Consider the following 19,107-nt stretch of genomic DNA (forward strand, 5'->3'; position numbering starts at 1 on the left):
TTGAAGTGTGGTTGTTTATGTCTTTTGAATTACATGAAAAATGGAATAAGAATTTGATCTCCAATAAAATGAGGATCCATTTGTTCCACAACACGTTTTAACTTACCAAGTTGAAGATAATATTGTTTGAAAAGACCTAACCCTAACCGTACACTTCTGCAACGCCATTGTTGCATCATGACGTATCCATCAAGTTTGTTGACATGTGGCTAATTAGATGAGCTTTACAGAATGCCGACGTTGAATCAATGTAAAAGTGATAGATTTTGCTGTCTGATGAAAAAGATTTTACTAAGGAAGATTGTGTGTTTTTTTTTTTTTTTTGCCAGATTGTGTGATAGACGAACATGCACGCCACAGATTAAATTTACCTCAGTTATAGAGTTTGGCTAAGATCAGAGCCTTGTGAAAACCCTAATGCAATGAAACAAGGTTCATGAAAATACAGGCAACCTCAAAACAAATGTCTGGAACTGGCAGTCTTCAAAGGATTCGTTTAGAACTTTAGATTCTAATATTTCTTGTTGGTATTGTTTCTTCATGTCTTTACTACGTACAATGGTTAGCTACTTCAGAGTCTATGCATGGACTTCTAAATAATAGCATCTGGACTGGAAACTCAGTGGGCAACATGAGGCCAAACAGTTGGTACAACAGTTGGCCAACAGTGGGCCAACTGTTGTACCAACTGTTTGGCCTCATGTTGCCCACTGAGTTTCCAGTCCAGATGCTACTATTTAGAAGTCCATGGTCTATGACACGGTTCTGTTCTCGGAAACAATGTTTAATTAACGCAATACCGCGGGCCTCTCTTAAATATTAGCTTGAAAAATCACCATAAAAGTAACTTTGGATGTTACCAAGTACAACAATTTTTAAACAGTACAATATGAAATCGTCAATTCGAAAGGGATCTTGTAGCCTACTTTTGATATAAACAGTGTACAAGAAGGGTATGCACATTGCACAGAAAATAAGCTGCCACTGTAAAACAACAAGTTATTCTTCAACAGAATGAGACAGAGTGTAGCCTGGTGCCGATTTGAGCCATTTTCAGTGATATTCTTTTTGTACAGAGAGCACTAGCACATTGTGATTGATGGGGACTTGGAGGTAAAATAAAATTTGCGATCGTTTATGACTAAAACTTCTCAATAGTTTTCCGATCGTGGAAATGGTTATGCGATTGCATTAGCATAGATTAGAACTTCTACTGAGACAAAACATGACATGTCTGCTGTGCGCGTGAGTTCACTGACCAGTCACCAGTGATTGTCGGTTTCATCAAATCAAGAGCAGACAACACAATTCATGTTTAAAATGTTTGCATACTGCCCCGCCCAAATATGGATTGATTCACCAGTGTGGAGAACATTTGGATGCGAAAGAGAAGTCATTGTGGTATGGCATGATTTGCTTATAAATATAAATGTGCAATTAAATCGATCATTTGGTGATGCAATTTTGTAAATAATTGTATGCTAGGCTAAAATGTAAAAAAAGGTCAGTGGTCATACGTCATTAGCATAGAAAATAATGAATTCATCAACCTTAATTACGTCACAAACGTGCACCTCGAAACAAAGACTCTGTTTGAAAGCGAATTGTCAACGGTTTGATTCTGTATCCAACTACCAGCAGGTAGAACGTTGACGGTACGCATATCAGACATCAAGCTTTGAGAGCCATCACTAAGACAAACCAACGACCTTAGCGAAAGAATAACCTAACCAAGAAATGTAACGAAAAATGATGGTTTAATGATTAATCTTTAATACTCACTTTAGCCTACACTCAACTCATCTCACAAACTCAATTTATTGTCTAAAAAGAGGTAGAGATAGCAAAACACCTTCTTCGAGAAAAACGATCGCAACTTGTAAAAGTTTCTCGTGAATGAAAATCGATATTCGTGTCCATTGTAAGTGCCCTGCCAAAGGCTCAGCCGCATGCTCTCGAGGCGCCCTTTCTAGTGCCGAACCAGGCTTCTTACTACTCGGCTATGCAGCCGACACTCATCACAGTTAAAGTTGTAGCAAGTTTAGCAAACAAACTTACCCAGACAGCAAAATTAGTCGTTTTTACATTGATTCAACGTCTATGACTGATTTTGCTGTCTGAGTAGTGCTTGCGGGAAGGATCACGTGGAGAAACTATTTTCATTTTTAGTTCAAGTTATGCTAGTCCCTAAACACTTTACCCATAATCGCCCGAAAAGATCACTTTCATGCTCCACCGCGCAAAATCAACCCAATTCATCAAATTAAATTGATGAACTATTTTAAACGTGTGTTTATTAATATAGTCTGTGTATTGTGAGTTCATACCAATTGAAAATAATTGCTTTTGTGTGACTGCAGTTAATGTTGCACGACTGCAGTAGTTGTCTAATCTGCAGTGTGTATTTGCTTGCTTTCGACATCTGGAGTAATAAACAAAAGCAAAATATAAAATACAACTTGCAAGTCAACAAATGTTTGAGTTTGTTGAATTTACAAAAATTTAAATGGTAATCTCTCTGAAACCAACGTTGAATACAAATAAACAAAATACCAAACAAGTAATCATGAATTATTTAATACTGATTGATTCATGAACATAATTTGCAATGCTCATGGCAGAGAAAAAAAAATTATTTTCCAGTTTGTGTATGTTTATTTTAATTTTTAGGTCCAGGTTACAAAGAATTGCCTATTTCCTGCACAATTCTTCTCACCAGAGTGATATAGTTAGAAGAACTGAACCGATTATCTTGTTTGTGGATTATTTTTGTTATGCGGACTCAGTAGAAATGACAGACCAACCGCAACAAGGAAAATGTGTTGTTTTCCAAGTATTGATATCCAGCTACCAACAACTCAGTCGATTGTGAAGAAGGAAGCGTTCTTCCTGGCTATCAGCACAAGGCTGAAAACCAAGAAGCCAACAAAACCAACAAGCGCCATGGAAGAAGTTCCCTTCTTTAAAATGTCTTCCCCTGGCGCTTGCTGATTTTGTTGGCTCTTTTCTTTTCATAAAGATAAGAGTTAAGGTGAGTCCCATACTTGAATCTAAGAACCGGGGTATGAGAAGATAATGTTCTCATTATACTAAGCCATCCGCACTAACGAGAGTAGGGTGGCCAGTTCCTTTCTCTCTGCCGTCTTTACTTCAGCAACTACGCCCACCCAATTTATTACACCCTGGGTAGAGGTGGGCGGTGTGTTGTCAACAACCAGCATAAGCTGGGAGTCGAACCAGGATTGCATGATTGGAAAGCCAGCGCCTTACCCGCTGCGCCATCCCACCGCGTTAAACATTACAGAGTTAAACCGACGTCATTCATTCATAGCTTGCCACGCCAGTGTCGGAGCCAGATAAGAGCATTGTTTGTGATGTTTTTGAGGTCGTTGTCATCACAAGAAGGGCTGAGGGGGCAGTTGGTGAGGATGTGCTTCATCGTCTGATTGTCTAGGCCGCAATCACACGTTGGGTCAGGAGTCATCTTCCATCGGAAAAGATTGCTTTTATTTCTCCCGACTCCGCAGCGGGTTCTGACTGGTAAAACCGACGGTCGAATATTCTTGTGGCATGAATTAATGGTGTGATACTGACGAGCCCAGCCTCATGGGCAAAACACTTGCCAGTCATTCTTCTGTACAGCAAGAAATTAGGCATTGTACCTACGTATGGAGAATGTGTTCCGTCGATACGTGATGCAGATACTTGGTTGCTTTGCACATTCTAATTTGGGGTTATAAGAACTAAGAAGTTTCATTGCCCTCTAGCGCTGGAAACTCTAACTACATCACTGTCCGCATGGAATCAAAACGTGACAAAGCCACAAAAGATTTAAAATGTGAATATTTATTTTCCTTTAACCAAAATTCGTTTTTACAAAATCTTCGGTTAGTTCCTATTATAATTAATTGGTGTGGTATGAAAACGTTTTTTTCTTGATGGAAACAAATGTTTTCACTAATATTTTAATTCGAAATAAAACAAAACCGAGTCAACAAACTTGTGTCGAAATGAACTAAGCAATCAACTCACCTCACCTAATCAACTTTGCTGCACATATTTATCTTTGTTGTATGAATATTGTGCAAATAGATTGTCTTTTACCCATTATAACTATTTAGCCGCTGTTTTGGGAAAACACGTTATTACAATGAGCGCTAACATCCAAAATGTGAACTCGAGTTAGATATAGTCAGGCTCGTTGAGAAGATAATTTGGGCAATGTATAATTTGGGCAATGCATAATTTGGGCAATGTGATAAGATGTGATAAGACGGGCAATGTGACAATGTGAGAAGATAATTTGGGCCCTGTGACAATGGGATTCTCGGGACCACAAATAAAGACACTTCAGTTATAATATAGTGTTTAGGGACTAGCATAACTTGAACTAAAAATGAAAATAGTTTCTCCACGTGATCCTTCCCGCAAGCACTACTCAGACAGCAAAATCAGTCATAGACGTTGAATCAATGTAAAAACGACTAATTTTGCTGTCTGGGTAAGTTTGTTTGCTAAACTTGCTACAACTTTAACTGTGATGAGTGTCGGCTGCATAGCCGAGTAGAGTAGTAAGTAAATGTTAGTTTCAACAAGTAAATGTAGTGACGCTAAGTAGTGACACCACAAGCACATTTGATTTTGTACCACATTTATATAGTTATGAATATGAATGGACTTGTAAATGTAATAACCTAAAGTAGTGACGCACATTTGATTTTATGTGAGAAAGGTGAATCGCAAAAGTGCAAAGTCCGAAAGTGCTAAGTCCGAATTATGTGCAACAAGCAGCGATATAATTGTGAACCAGCTTCATAATTCTCACGATAGGATATTGATAAAAAGGCATTATGAAATAATGAATTGAAAAATGAATCTTTCCTAGCAAAAACATAAGATGCAATCAACAGACATACGTCATCCAAGCATCAAAAAGTGGTAACGCTAAGTGGTGACGCTATATCAAATGTAGTGACGCTAAATGGTGACGGTTAACTCCTCACTAATTTTCTAAATTATAAAACAAAAATGTCTTATAACGAGCCTAAAATAATGCATAGGCTACATAAGATTCACTTACATAACCTACACAGAATTACATTGCTAAACCTGATTGTAACCATTTTTTTTGTAAACCTTTATTACATCATTTTTTTAAACGCTTTACCAGGGAAACAACCTACAGTATGTTTGCGGTTATTTAACGTTACAGGATTGCTTTGTGTCATCGCTTTTGTTTCATGATGCTGCGCATTGAATGTATTAATTGCGAAATCGTTTTAATTTCGTAGGCTTTCATAATTACCTTGCTTTAATTTCTTTCATTACAATTACACTACATACATTACATAAAGAGCTTGTAAATGATGTGATTTTAACTATTTTTTATCTTCGCTTCGAAGTACTGCCATAATTGTTATTACAATACAATGCCTAAACACACCTAAAGCATATACTTGAAGATCATAAAAGTTTATTAACGTTATTTGTATAATGTTTCTTGCTCAACCAACATAAAAATAGCAATCTCACAAAATAACTAATGTAGTGTTGTTGATTTAAATTGTAGATCTTTTGGTTCTAGGCATATAGAACATCACGATTTGAAATACCAACGCAAAATATATCAAAATCATGAACACAGTTATATTGCCAACATTAACAGACGGAGCAGAAACATAGTCATTCACAAAACAACAAACAAGAAACCTGGCCGCGGCGCAAAGGAACATGGAAAGAATAATATTAAACATAAATAGGAAAGACAAGATTAGAAATGAAGTCATCACAAACAAAACTTGTATTAAAGATGTTATAGAAACAACAACAAACCTAAAGTGGCAACCACAGAATGGACACGAAGATATGCAAGAAGAGCTAGAGGGAGACCAAAAAGAAGATGGCGAGATGCCATGGAAGAAAAGGTTGGCATCACCTGGATGAGAACAGCAAAAGACAGAATGGTGTGGAAACATATGTGGAGGCCATCTGCCAGCAGTGGCATGACCGGTTGATGTTGATGATATATCAACGCATGTTTGTTCTTCTTCCCGTACAACACGTAGTGCGGGCCGATCGCGTTGAAGTTAGCAAACTGTCTGTATGCGTATGGACCTAAAAATTATAGATCGGTTAATATGTAGGATTTAATTAAGATGATTTCATAAAAGTTTTGTTAACTTTTTATCGGTTTGGTTGTAGCCATGTTTTTTCGTAAAGTTGTTTGCTTGCAGGAATAGAGTTTTCACTGTTGATTTTGATGGATAGATCTATTGGTTCGATTCCAGAGCTTTCCAAATGCTGGGTTTTGTTCTTGCTGAATGTGTTATTTTGGTAAATCAATGAGGTTTCACTATTTTTTGGCTTGTATGGGTTAGTTAATTTCGTTATACTTTAATTCTTTTATTCAGTGGTTTGCTTTTAGTTTAATGTAAAGTAATTAGTCAAAGGGGTGCTTAGTCGCTTATTAGTTAGTTATATGTATTATAATCTATGACTGGTCCAAAAGCTTAATAATAATAATGCATTTTTGCATCTCCATTTCGATTAATCTTCGTTTCGCTTTATGTTGGTTTCGTTAAACCTTTATTTCTTTAGGTCTACGTTTCGCTAAAACAGTGGTTTCAGCTAAACCTTCATATAGTAACGTTTGAAAAATCTAACTAACCTGGAAATTAAAGTTGTTGGTATGATGTCACTTAAAGCTTATAAGAATAATAGCTTTTTCAAAACAACGTTACTCTAACATTGTTATTGTTTTTTTGTACGAATAAATTTTTATTTTAGATGATGCTAATTCCAGCTAAACAATCAACATTCCTTTTATGCATTAAGAACACCCAAATGAACAGCTATAGAACAAATTGTTGCAACATATACTTCTGCAATCTGACAACTAGAAAAAAAAAATCAACATCACAAATTGTTACCTTAACTTAAGACAAGCATGAAAAAATACAAAGCTCTAACAGAATGCGAGCACAAATTTTGCAACACGTAATGACACCTGATGATAAAAACACACAAACAAATCTTCAAACACAAATTTTAACGTTACAAATTATGCAAAAGAAACTTGTGATATTTTATTGTATTTTCTTAAGCTTGTAAAAATAAAATTGCAATTTGTTGAAAATATTTTTTAAGTTTGTAAAAGAAAATTTAAGTTTGTAACTTAAAATAATTTTTCATGTGTATGTTTTCAGAGATAAACTTTCAGATTACAATTTGTTGAAACTACTTTTTTTATTTTCAGTTTGTAAGTTATGGAACTTAAAAGGTTGCAGCTGGTCAGTTAATTTTTGTTTTGATTTGTCAATCATACAACTTAAAAGTTTATAGTTTGTTAAAAAAAAATATTTTTAGTTGTTGGTTTTTACAAGGAAAGCTTTGTGATTTATTAAAATTATTTATTTTCATTTTTGCAAGTAACAGAACTAACATTTTCAATTTCTTAAAATAATTTTAGAGTAAAAACTTTCAGTTTACAGTTTGTTGAAATAATTCTTTTATTTCTTTCAAGGATAATACATCTGCTTATTTATTTATTTGTTTAATTTTTATATGTTACACAATTCAGTTTGTAATGTTTTAGCATAGAAAATCAAGATGAGGTATTTCCAGCAACTTAAAGCACGCTTATGATTTTATATATTTATGAATATGAATGGACTTGTAAATGTATTAATCCTAAGTGATGAAGCACATTTGATTTTATGTGAGAAAGGTAAATCGCAAAGTACAAAGTCCGAATTAAGTGAAGCGACATAATTGTGTAACCGGGTTCGCTTCATAATTCTCACGATAGGATATTGATGAAAAGGCACCTTATTATGAAATAATTAAAAAATGCTCATAACATATATAAAGTATAAAAAGAGTGGAATGAATGTTTTTTTTTATGTGATAGTTTGGAAAACATGGAGAAACAAATCTCACCAATCTATGCGCCACAACCGTATGAATATAAACCATTGTATGAGGCTGAACAAGGCTTAGCTAACGAATCAAAACTTAAACGTGCTTCAGAAAAAGTTGTTGACATCGCCAGTACTTTCAATGTGAAGCATGAAATTGAATTTAATCCTCACTTAAGACGAGCTTCATTATCTGTTTGCGTCGGAAGAAAAGCGTTTCATCTTGAACAACTTTGCAAAGTCGCGAAAAAGCTAATTGTGAAACAACCGTTTTTTGCTTTTCCCTCCACGAAAAATATCTTACCAATTTTATACTGGAGCAAAGAAGAAGATTTAAATTATTGTTCTCATAGTCAGCATATCCAGCGTGTGAAAGAGGAGCTCCTACCTCAACAAATTGATTTGAATTTTACCAATGGGAAAGTTTACGCGCCAGCTGCCTATCTCTCGTATATTATCGATGGGAAAGTGAATGTGAAGGTTTATCATGAAGCGTGTCCCTTGCCAACTCCAGAAGATCAACACCAATTACAAGAAATCCTCAAATATTTAAAAGTCCTAAAGGATCAAACACCCAGCGCTTTTCGACCTCAAAAACGTATTAAATTAGATTCGATTCTGTGATTGTTTTGAACCATTTGTCAATAAAATATGATTGAAACTGTGCTGTCTTGTTTCTTTTGTCAGTCAGCACATAAGTTTTATTAAACAACAAGATTTCCAATAAAAAACACAGCAAAAATTAGTCGTAAAGCACATAGACACATACACAAATTATATTGATAATGGCAAAGTAGTGACAGCATCAGAACAGACGATACGTTTCACATAAAAATACGCCAATCCTTTTTTAGTTTGATGATATGTGTAAATTTTGTTTCTACATTCTGACAATTAGAAAAAAAATCAAAAAACCTAACGCAAACTACATCACTAATTGTTGCCTAAACTTAAGACAAGCATGAAAAAATACAAATTCTAGCAGAATGCGAGCACAAATTTTGCAACACGTAATGACACCTGATGATAAAAACACACAAACAAATCTCCAAACACAGATTTTAACGTTAGAAATTATGCAACAGAAACTTGCGATATTTTGTTGTAGTTTCTTAAGCTTGTAAAAATAAAATTGTAATTTGCTGAAAATATTTTTAGTTCGTAAAAGAAAATTTAAGTTTGTGACTTGAAATAATTTTTCATGTGCATGTTTTCAGAGCTAAACTTTCAGATTAAAATTTGTTGAAACTATTTTTTTTTTATTTTCAGTTTGTAAGTTATGGAACTTATCAGTTTGTTAAATATTTTAGTTTTTGGTTTTTGCAATGAAAACTTTGTGATTTGTTAAAATTATTGTTCAGTATGTAAACGAAAATTTAAGTTGTGATTTAAAATAATTTTTCGTGTGTATGCTATTAGAATATTTTTTTTTAGTTTTCAATTTGTCAAAACTACTTTATTAGTTTGTACTGTAAAACAAAACTTAACTATTCTTTTTATTTAAAATAATTTTTCGTGTGTATTTTCTTTGAGCAAAACTTTCATCATGTTTCCTTATTTCACATTTATTAACTTTACAAAATTAAATGTGAATAATTATATATAATGTAAACTTGATATTTGATTTAACTTATAAATTAATTAAGATAATAATAACTCAAATTGATAGTTTTCTTGTACATAGTTTTGTTTGAAGCAAAAAATATTATGATAATGTTTAGTTTACAATAACTTATTACTACTTATTGCGAATTAATGTGAGTTACTCTTAGATTGATATTTTGTTTTCTTATTTCTAAAAAAAATAATACATCGGCTTATCTATTTTTTATATGTTACACAATTCAGTTTGTAAAGTTTTTAGAGTAAAAAAAATCAAGATAAAGTACTCCAGCAACCATATCGGGGTGCTTGAACGCATAAGATGTGGCTACTCAAAGTGCACTTATAATTTGCAAACTCTTCAAACACTTTCGATGTGTCACATTAAACTTTTAAATGGCAACACCATGTACTTAAGGTTTCACCTCCATTCTGTTCTGAAGTTTTTATTATTGAGCTGTTGATTCTCTGATCGATCCCATGCTTCCATTTGTAAGAAGTATTAGTTGTCTTGTTAATACTGGGGTCACAAGTGTTTTTTTTTCACATTTTCAACCCTCCTGTTAGTTTTGTTAAAAACAAGCATGGTTTACTTTGTAAATACTAAAACTTTTATGCTGGTAGTTTTATCAAGCATATTAGGATATATTACAATTCATCTGGAAAGATAATGATTACCTAAAACTTGTTGTTTTAAAGTAACAACAAAATATTCCATCTGACTCTTCCTTGTTTCTTCTCCATCTAAATTTGTTGTCTTATTATAAATCTCATGTACAAAATCGTGCCCAATAGACATCTATCAATGTCATCATACTTCTTCCACTAAATTTGTTCTATTGGCATGTATATCGTACTTGTGATTGATGTTACACAAGCGACAATTTATCAATCACCAAGCCAAGGTAGTCAACAAACCGGTAGTCAACAACAAAATTTTCATTTTTAGTTCAAGTTATGCTAGTCCCTAAACACTTTACCCATAATCGCCCGAAAAGATCACTTTCATGCTCCACCGCGCAAAATCAACCCAATTCATCAAATTAAATTGATGAACTATTTTAAACGTGTGTTTATTAATATAGTCTGTGTATTGTGAGTTCATACCAATTGAAAATAATTGCTTTTGTGTGACTGCAGTTAATGTTGCACGACTGCAGTAGTTGTCTAATCTGCAGTGTGTATTTGCTTGCTTTCGACATCTGGAGTAATAAACAAAAGCAAAATATAAAATACAACTTGCAAGTCAACAAATGTTTGAGTTTGTTGAATTTACAAAAATTTAAATGGTAATCTCTCTGAAACCAACGTTGAATACAAATAAACAAAATACCAAACAAGTAATCATGAATTATTTAATACTGATTGATTCATGAACATAATTTGCAATGCTCATGGCAGAGAAAAAAAAATTATTTTCCAGTTTGTGTATGTTTATTTTAATTTTTAGGTCCAGGTTACAAAGAATTGCCTATTTCCTGCACAATTCTTCTCACCAGAGTGATATAGTTAGAAGAACTGAACCGATTATCTTGTTTGTGGATTATTTTTGTTATGCGGACTCAGTAGAAATGACAGACCAACCGCAACAAGGAAAATGTGTTGTTTTCCAAGTATTGATATCCAGCTACCAACAACTCAGTCGATTGTGAAGAAGGAAGCGTTCTTCCTGGCTATCAGCACAAGGCTGAAAACCAAGAAGCCAACAAAACCAACAAGCGCCATGGAAGAAGTTCCCTTCTTTAAAATGTCTTCCCCTGGCGCTTGCTGATTTTGTTGGCTCTTTTCTTTTCATAAAGATAAGAGTTAAGGTGAGTCCCATACTTGAATCTAAGAACCGGGGTATGAGAAGATAATGTTCTCATTATACTAAGCCATCCGCACTAACGAGAGTAGGGTGGCCAGTTCCTTTCTCTCTGCCGTCTTTACTTCAGCAACTACGCCCACCCAATTTATTACACCCTGGGTAGAGGTGGGCGGTGTGTTGTCAACAACCAGCATAAGCTGGGAGTCGAACCAGGATTGCATGATTGGAAAGCCAGCGCCTTACCCGCTGCGCCATCCCACCGCGTTAAACATTACAGAGTTAAACCGACGTCATTCATTCATAGCTTGCCACGCCAGTGTCGGAGCCAGATAAGAGCATTGTTTGTGATGTTTTTGAGGTCGTTGTCATCACAAGAAGGGCTGAGGGGGCAGTTGGTGAGGATGTGCTTCATCGTCTGGTTGTCTAGGCCGCAATCACACGTTGGGTCAGGAGTCATCTTCCATCGGAAAAGATTGCTTTTATTTCTCCCGACTCCGCAGCGGGTTCTGACTGGTAAAACCGACGGTCGAATATTCTTGTGGCATGAATTAATGGTGTGATACTGACGAGCCCAGCCTCATGGGCAAAACACTTGCCAGTCATTCTTCTGTACAGCAAGAAATTAGGCATTGTACCTACGTATGGAGAATGTGTTCCGTCGATACGTGATGCAGATACTTGGTTGCTTTGCACATTCTAATTTGGGGTTATAAGAACTAAGAAGTTTCATTGCCCTCTAGCGCTGGAAACTCTAACTACATCACTGTCCGCATGGAATCAAAACGTGACAAAGCCACAAAAGATTTAAAATGTGAATATTTATTTTCCTTTAACCAAAATTCGTTTTTACAAAATCTTCGGTTAGTTCCTATTATAATTAATTGGTGTGGTATGAAAACGTTTTTTTCTTGATGGAAACAAATGTTTTCACTAATATTTTAATTCGAAATAAAACAAAACCGAGTCAACAAACTTGTGTCGAAATGAACTAAGCAATCAACTCACCTCACCTAATCAACTTTGCTGCACATATTTATCTTTGTTGTATGAATATTGTGCAAATAGATTGTCTTTTACCCATTATAACTATTTAGCCGCTGTTTTGGGAAAACACGTTATTACAATGAGCGCTAACATCCAAAATGTGAACTCGAGTTAGATATAGTCAGGCTCGTTGAGAAGATAATTTGGGCAATGTATAATTTGGGCAATGCATAATTTGGGCAATGTGATAAGATGTGATAAGACGGGCAATGTGACAATGTGAGAAGATAATTTGGGCCCTGTGACAATGGGATTCTCGGGACCACAAATAAAGACACTTCATAGAAACAAGCGCTATATTCAAAGAGTACGAGGTGTTTTTTTTTTCAAGTTTCCCCGCCCCTTGAAAAGATTGCTCCCTAAAATCATCTCCGGCGGGTATAAACGTAGCCTCTGGAGCCCCTTGTATACGCTACTGGATATAGTAGCAGAATTCTAATGTATAACTGCAAAAAACATCGACTCAAATGCAGCACCGGAAATTGTGTTGTGACTTTTTATTTTTGAACAATTGCTAACAAATCTGGTTTTCAAAAAAGAACCTGATTACGTTGGTTCAACATCCGCAAGCACAAAGTCAATGTAGAATGTTATGATTCTGTAAGTATGCGATCGTAGAATGTTTCAGCAAGGCTGAAGAAAATGAGGACACAGTCAGAAAATCAGCTTTTTGAATTAGTTCAACGTCTGCAGATGTTGAATTAATGTAAAAAGAGATTCATTTTCTGTGGAAGAAAAATGGCTGCAAAATTTTATTCACTCAGGGCTTGCCGCACCCGCGTGACAAGCAACCGCAGAGAGGTAAGTAGAAATGAAATTTTAAACAAAACAATTTTAACTTTGAAAACTTAATATTTCTTGGTGCAAATTTCACCAAATCTGAAAAGATTATTTCATCAACAAAATGAAACTTCCAACTTCTATCTTGGACCACCGGCCTGTATTAGCGGTTCTAAACCGTAATTAGAGGATGAGTGTTAGTTTTATCAATCGTTTGACTTACTTAGTAGTTTTGAACAGTAGATATCTGCACGCGGCGAGTCTTGTTCGAACGATATACCGTAGTTGTTATTGTCAATCGTAGGTATATGATTAACTTAAATGATTGGACCAAGTCTTACATTGAAAGAGTTTCGAAAACAAAGTGAGAGTTTCCAATTGTTTATAAACATTGGATGAGCCTTTAAACTTACATGGATTTTTTCATAGATATTTGTGACATAGATGACTCGCTTAACATTTCACAATTTTTCCTCGTCAATTGATTTATATTTCAAATCTAACTACAGTTTACGGTTAGTTTTCACAACTTTTACTAACATTGAAGCGATTAATATCACAAGTGGAAGTTCCCTTTGCTTTGGCGCCTGAAAAGTTCTCGAAAAAATTATTATTCTGTATTTTTGCAAAAGTTTGAGGAACATTTCCAGTTTCTTCCTAAAACTTGGCTACTAAAGCTTCACCAAGATGAAACAATGGTTATATGTTTTAGCCGTTAAAAAACTAAAAGAACAAATTTGCTAAGCTTGCAATTTTTTTCATTTGTTAATCACCACGTGAGAAAACAGTTTTGTTAAAGATATTACAATAACAATTCAGTGCTTTATGCTGAAAGGATTGCTCGAAAAAAACATTGTTTGCGTAATAGGCCTATGATGAATTTGTTTATGCTCAACAGAGTTGTTCGCATAAGAAATATGCGTGGGATACAAAATCACCATCATATATGACACATTTTATTTGGCGCTGTTATGAAAAAAGTAAAATAAATAAATAAATAAAACGAAATTGTAGCAGGCTACATCTCATATACAATATAAAACTAGAGATATAACACTGTATAATGTATAATTAACAATAGGCTACAATACGATGATGCATTATCAAGGGAGTTTTTTAATATATGTTCAATCTGTATTTTATACTTTTTAAACATTACATTCTAAATTAATATTTTTTCGAGTTTGAAAAAGTTGTTTGCTTTTAAGTTTTTTTAAACTCTTTTCAAGGTTTTTTTAAACCTATTCGTGAAATATTCTATATATCAACTAACTAAGGTAAGAATTATTCCTGTTTTTAACAAAAAAAAAAATTGCGTAGGCCTATTATAAGAAGCGGGAGATTGTGAACTACATTATTCTCCTCGTGGTGTTCGAACATTTTTAACTCCAATTTTTCTTCACGTATGAAGCTAACAGTTAGTAGGCTACATTCATCAAACACGGCGAATATAGTAGGCTATAAGTAGGCCATTTTGATTTCGCCTCTACGAAAGTTGATGTTTCAGCGACAGTGAGCCCGGCCGTTTCTAAGTTGCATTATATTATTTTAGTTTAGATTTTAAGTTTGATATAGATTTTACATTTCAAACAAAATACACTAAAATCACAAAAAGTGAGAAAATAAATGGAATTACAGCAAACTATGAGGGTTCTCTGAGCTCTAGAGTGGGAACATCTTTCAATAAGTTAGTGATTGCGCAAGCCAGTAGTCTCTCCCTGTACATTGGTCGTTCTATATCAGACTGTCTATAGCAGCAAAACCATTTTAAAACCTACTCGTGGCGACAATTACTACCCCGGACAATTACAGTACAACAAATTATTGAGGAATGTGTTGTTAGCAAAGTACAAAAAGAAGTAAGGATTGATAATGCAAGAACAGGAAGGCGCGTTTAAGTGTTGGTTAAAATTAAATAACTATATAAAATGGAAGCGTTACTGCAAAAAAAATGAACTACCCTAATTATTAGGGGATAATGTCCAGACCCTTGCCGGCAAATGGAACGAAGAAATAAATTGAACGAGCGTTGCAGTTTTTACAGTCATATTCCAAACTTTGCAAGAAAAATCTAATTGGTAAGAAAAAGTACGTAGGCTACAGCTATTCTCTACATATTATATTCTAAAATTTAAACTGTTGAGTAGAAAACTAATTTATTTACCAAACGTTTATTCAACAAGGAATGTAAACAAATTTTCTCTACGAAAATTATTTGTTTGGATGTATAATAATGTCAGAGAGAAAATAAACATGTACCAACTAGGAATGTAGATCATATGTAAACAACAACAAAGTGCACATTTTATCGTATAGCCATCAAACAAAACCAGTTTAAGTTACCAGACGGCTTCCAGTGATATTTTTACTATTTTTTTACCAGACGGCTCTGGGCTCTCCTCTTAAAAAATTGTCTTCAATGAAGACGATTAATAACAATATGCTATATTATGTGAACCTTGGGTGACTTACGCAAAGGCAATTAGCAAATAGATTTGTTAAAGTATTTTTTTGTCATTTTGAGTACAGCTTATCAAGTAGGGAACAGCCTTGATATTATTATTTTGATAAGGAAGAACTCATTAGTTATTGTAAACGATGGCCCACTTTAACAAAATTACAAAGACCACTGTAAGGTGGCAAAAAAATGTGAATTAAATAATTGGACTTGCTTTCATCCGACAATTCAACCATTCTGCTATATCTTAAACTGTTCTTTTTTTTTGTACACTACAAGTTACTTCTTGGACACCCTGGAAAAACAAACGCAAACGAGGGAAGACAAAAATGAGATGGAGAGACGAGATTGACAAAGAATGTGGAACAGTAAACTGGTACATCTTAACACACGATCGACTGGATTGGCAAGAAAAGGGGAAGACCATCGCTCAGCAGTGGACCACCACAGACTAAAAATGATGATGGTGATAGGCTACTTCTACGAATCTACGTTATAGGCCTCCCTCTATTTTTTGTACCCTCTAGGCTACTTCTATGCTTCTACGCTATAGACCTACTTCTATATTTTTTACGCTAAAATAAGTCCTGAATGCAAAATCAAAATATGGAATGTACCTGTCTCTTGTAAGGTCTCTGTAACTTCCATCAGGGTTGTTGGGAGGATAATTTGGGACCGGTATCAATGAGATCCTCGGACCTCAAATTAAGACACTTCTGAGAAAAACGCACTAATCCAAAAAATACGCGGCGTTTCTTCGTTACCGGGCGCCTAAAATCACCCCGGACCTGGGTCCACAGGTACCCCTGGACTCCTTTTGTCAACGCTATTGGGTTCCATAGACCCTTCGAATGGCCGATGATGGGGTGATGTTAGATCAAGTCAAATCATAATAGCGCAATCTAAGGAAGTCTTCATAAAATTAACCAGCCACTCATAATGCTGAATAAACAGCTTCTAAAATATCGAAACCAATCAACAAAGCAAAAATGCGACAGCACAGAAACAACGACAAAATTGGATATAAAAATGAAGAGAGTATTATTATAAACTAAAGCTTGATATAGTTTTCAGTTTGCTGTAGTTTACTGTAGGCTAATCCAATATTAATGAATGCTTAATATTTAAAAGCGCTTTCAAATAACTGCAAAGTTGTTTGCAGTTATTTTATTATTTCTCTTTTGTCAACTTACAATATCTTTTGCGAAAAAGGTTTTTTGTTATCGAAACACATGCCTTAAAATTACCACAACAACCTAAACATCAAAATTATTTTCAAGCTAATTTGAATTTCAGACCACCAATATCTTATGGTTAGGAAAAAATCAAATGCTGAAGTTTGTTGACAGTATAAGATACTGGATAACTGTTTTGTGCGGTTTGCGTTGATCATTTCACCTCTTGAACTTTTAATTTCTTAACTAAATCTTGTTTCTTTTTTACAGTGAAGTAGCGCTAGATTACGCTTCAACACTGCGGTGAAGTCATAAAGATACTGTTTACACGTAGCCTACATACAATAAAATTTACAGTACATGTCTGCATGGTTGAACCAGGCACAATTCCATGAGGAATGTGTTATTTAGTTTTCACCTAATTAGCATTTAATAATATTTCGTAGATTTTTAGTCATTCGGTTTTCGATTTCTGTTTCAAGAAATTTAATTAAACAGAAAACTATTTTCGAAAAATACGCGTGGACATCTTTAAGCTTAACCACAGTTTAACACCATGAAAAAAAACACAACCCGTGTGCTGCAAGAACTGCTCATTGAAGTGAATGCACTTGAAAGCTTAGGAAAACTGCTACTCATTTAGGCTATAACATATTTCACACTGAACCACAACCTTTAAGTGTCTTTTGCTTTCAATCAGTGTAAGTCATTTTTTTAAAAATATTTAATGTAAAAATAAATTTAGCAAAAAAAATGTTTTTTGTGTTAAATATTCTTATTAGAAAAAACACAATAAAATTATTTGGTACTTGCAAAATGCACCAAAAAGTTGCGACAATGTTTGAGGTAAGATTTTGAAATAAAAACTTATAAATTAATATCAGCCACAACTAATACATGACAAATTCACCTTGCTTGTACTCTGCAGATTATGTTTTTTTTTCGGTTTACAAGAAGAAAGCGGATCGATTGAGTTTGATTTAGCTCATCACAGACAACACTGTATACAGTGATGTACGCGCATACAAAAAATATTGACGCCGTCAGCGTAAACGCAAACGTTTGAAAAACCATACGCCGTATGCGTCAACGTAACTTGTAAAAAAAGTTGGCGGCGTCAGTGCATACACTAGCGTAAACTCATTTTGTTTGCTAGGTGACAAACATTCACACGGTACAAACCACTCGAAACAAACAAGTTTTATTTTGAATTTTCACGAAGAAACAGAAGCATTTGAAAGTGTTCATCTTACATTTTGCTGTGTTTTGGTTCCAATACGTCTTTGCCAATTGAAAACATTCTTTCAACTGCAGCGCTGGAAAGTATTGGCGCAGTAGCGTAACCAGGAATTTTGAAAGGGGGGGGGGTTTTGACCACCCAACGGCGGGGGGTCTGGGGGGCCTCCCCCAGAAAATTTTGAAAAATTACTTTGAATTTAGTGCATTCTGAGAGCATTTTCAACAAAAATGTGGGTACGAATATTCCTGCAAAATGGTGCTGTCCGGTAGCATAGCAAAAGGATAAGATCATGTTTTCTTCGGCACTTTTCGGAAATAAAGCTAAGTCTCTGTGTTTTCTTGTTGCTAATTCCTGGCTGAGATGTTTGAATGTTTGGTATTGGCAAAACTCGCTCTTTTAATGCAATTTTGTTTAAAACTAGGCAATTTTTTTTTAGACTGAAAGCATCATTCTCAATATCGTGACGTCACACACGTGCCAAAGGGGGGGTTGTGACCCCCAAAATCCCCCCCTTGGCTACGCCACTGTATTGGCGTGTTGTAGCGAAAAAAATACATTAAAAAGTATGCGTTGACGCTATGCGCTGAAAAACCGCGAACGGTGTAGCCTCAAGCGACAACTATCCAAAAAAAATGTGGCCGCAAGCGTTAGCGTAAACAAAAAGTCTACGCCGCATGTCTGCGGCGTATACGTACATCTCTGACTGTATAGGCCACATGGTTTAGTGAATTTCAAAACCTTGATTGTTCTCGTACATTTGTAGATCCCTGCATTTAGTTTTAAAACGAAAAAGTTATAGACCTGCCGTGCCAGTTATTCAATGCGATATTTTATATTAGGAGTTGATTCATTTTTCTATTTTTGCTTCCCGACCATCAAATTAATCCTTTATTACAGATGTTGAATGAATACAAAAAAAAGGACTGGTTTGCTCGTTGGATTGTGGCTTATTCTCGCCATCAAATAAGCTCCGAAAAACTTTGTGTTACAAAGAAACAACAAACTGGTTCAATGTTAGCCTACCTGAAGTATTCTATTAGGATTTACTCTTTTATCTTTCCGGATCATGAATTGCAATTGGACTG

This window comes from Aplidium turbinatum, chromosome 1 (assembly GCF_918807975.1).
Source record: "Aplidium turbinatum chromosome 1, kaAplTurb1.1, whole genome shotgun sequence".
Classification (NCBI taxonomy): Eukaryota; Metazoa; Chordata; class Ascidiacea; order Aplousobranchia; family Polyclinidae; genus Aplidium; species Aplidium turbinatum.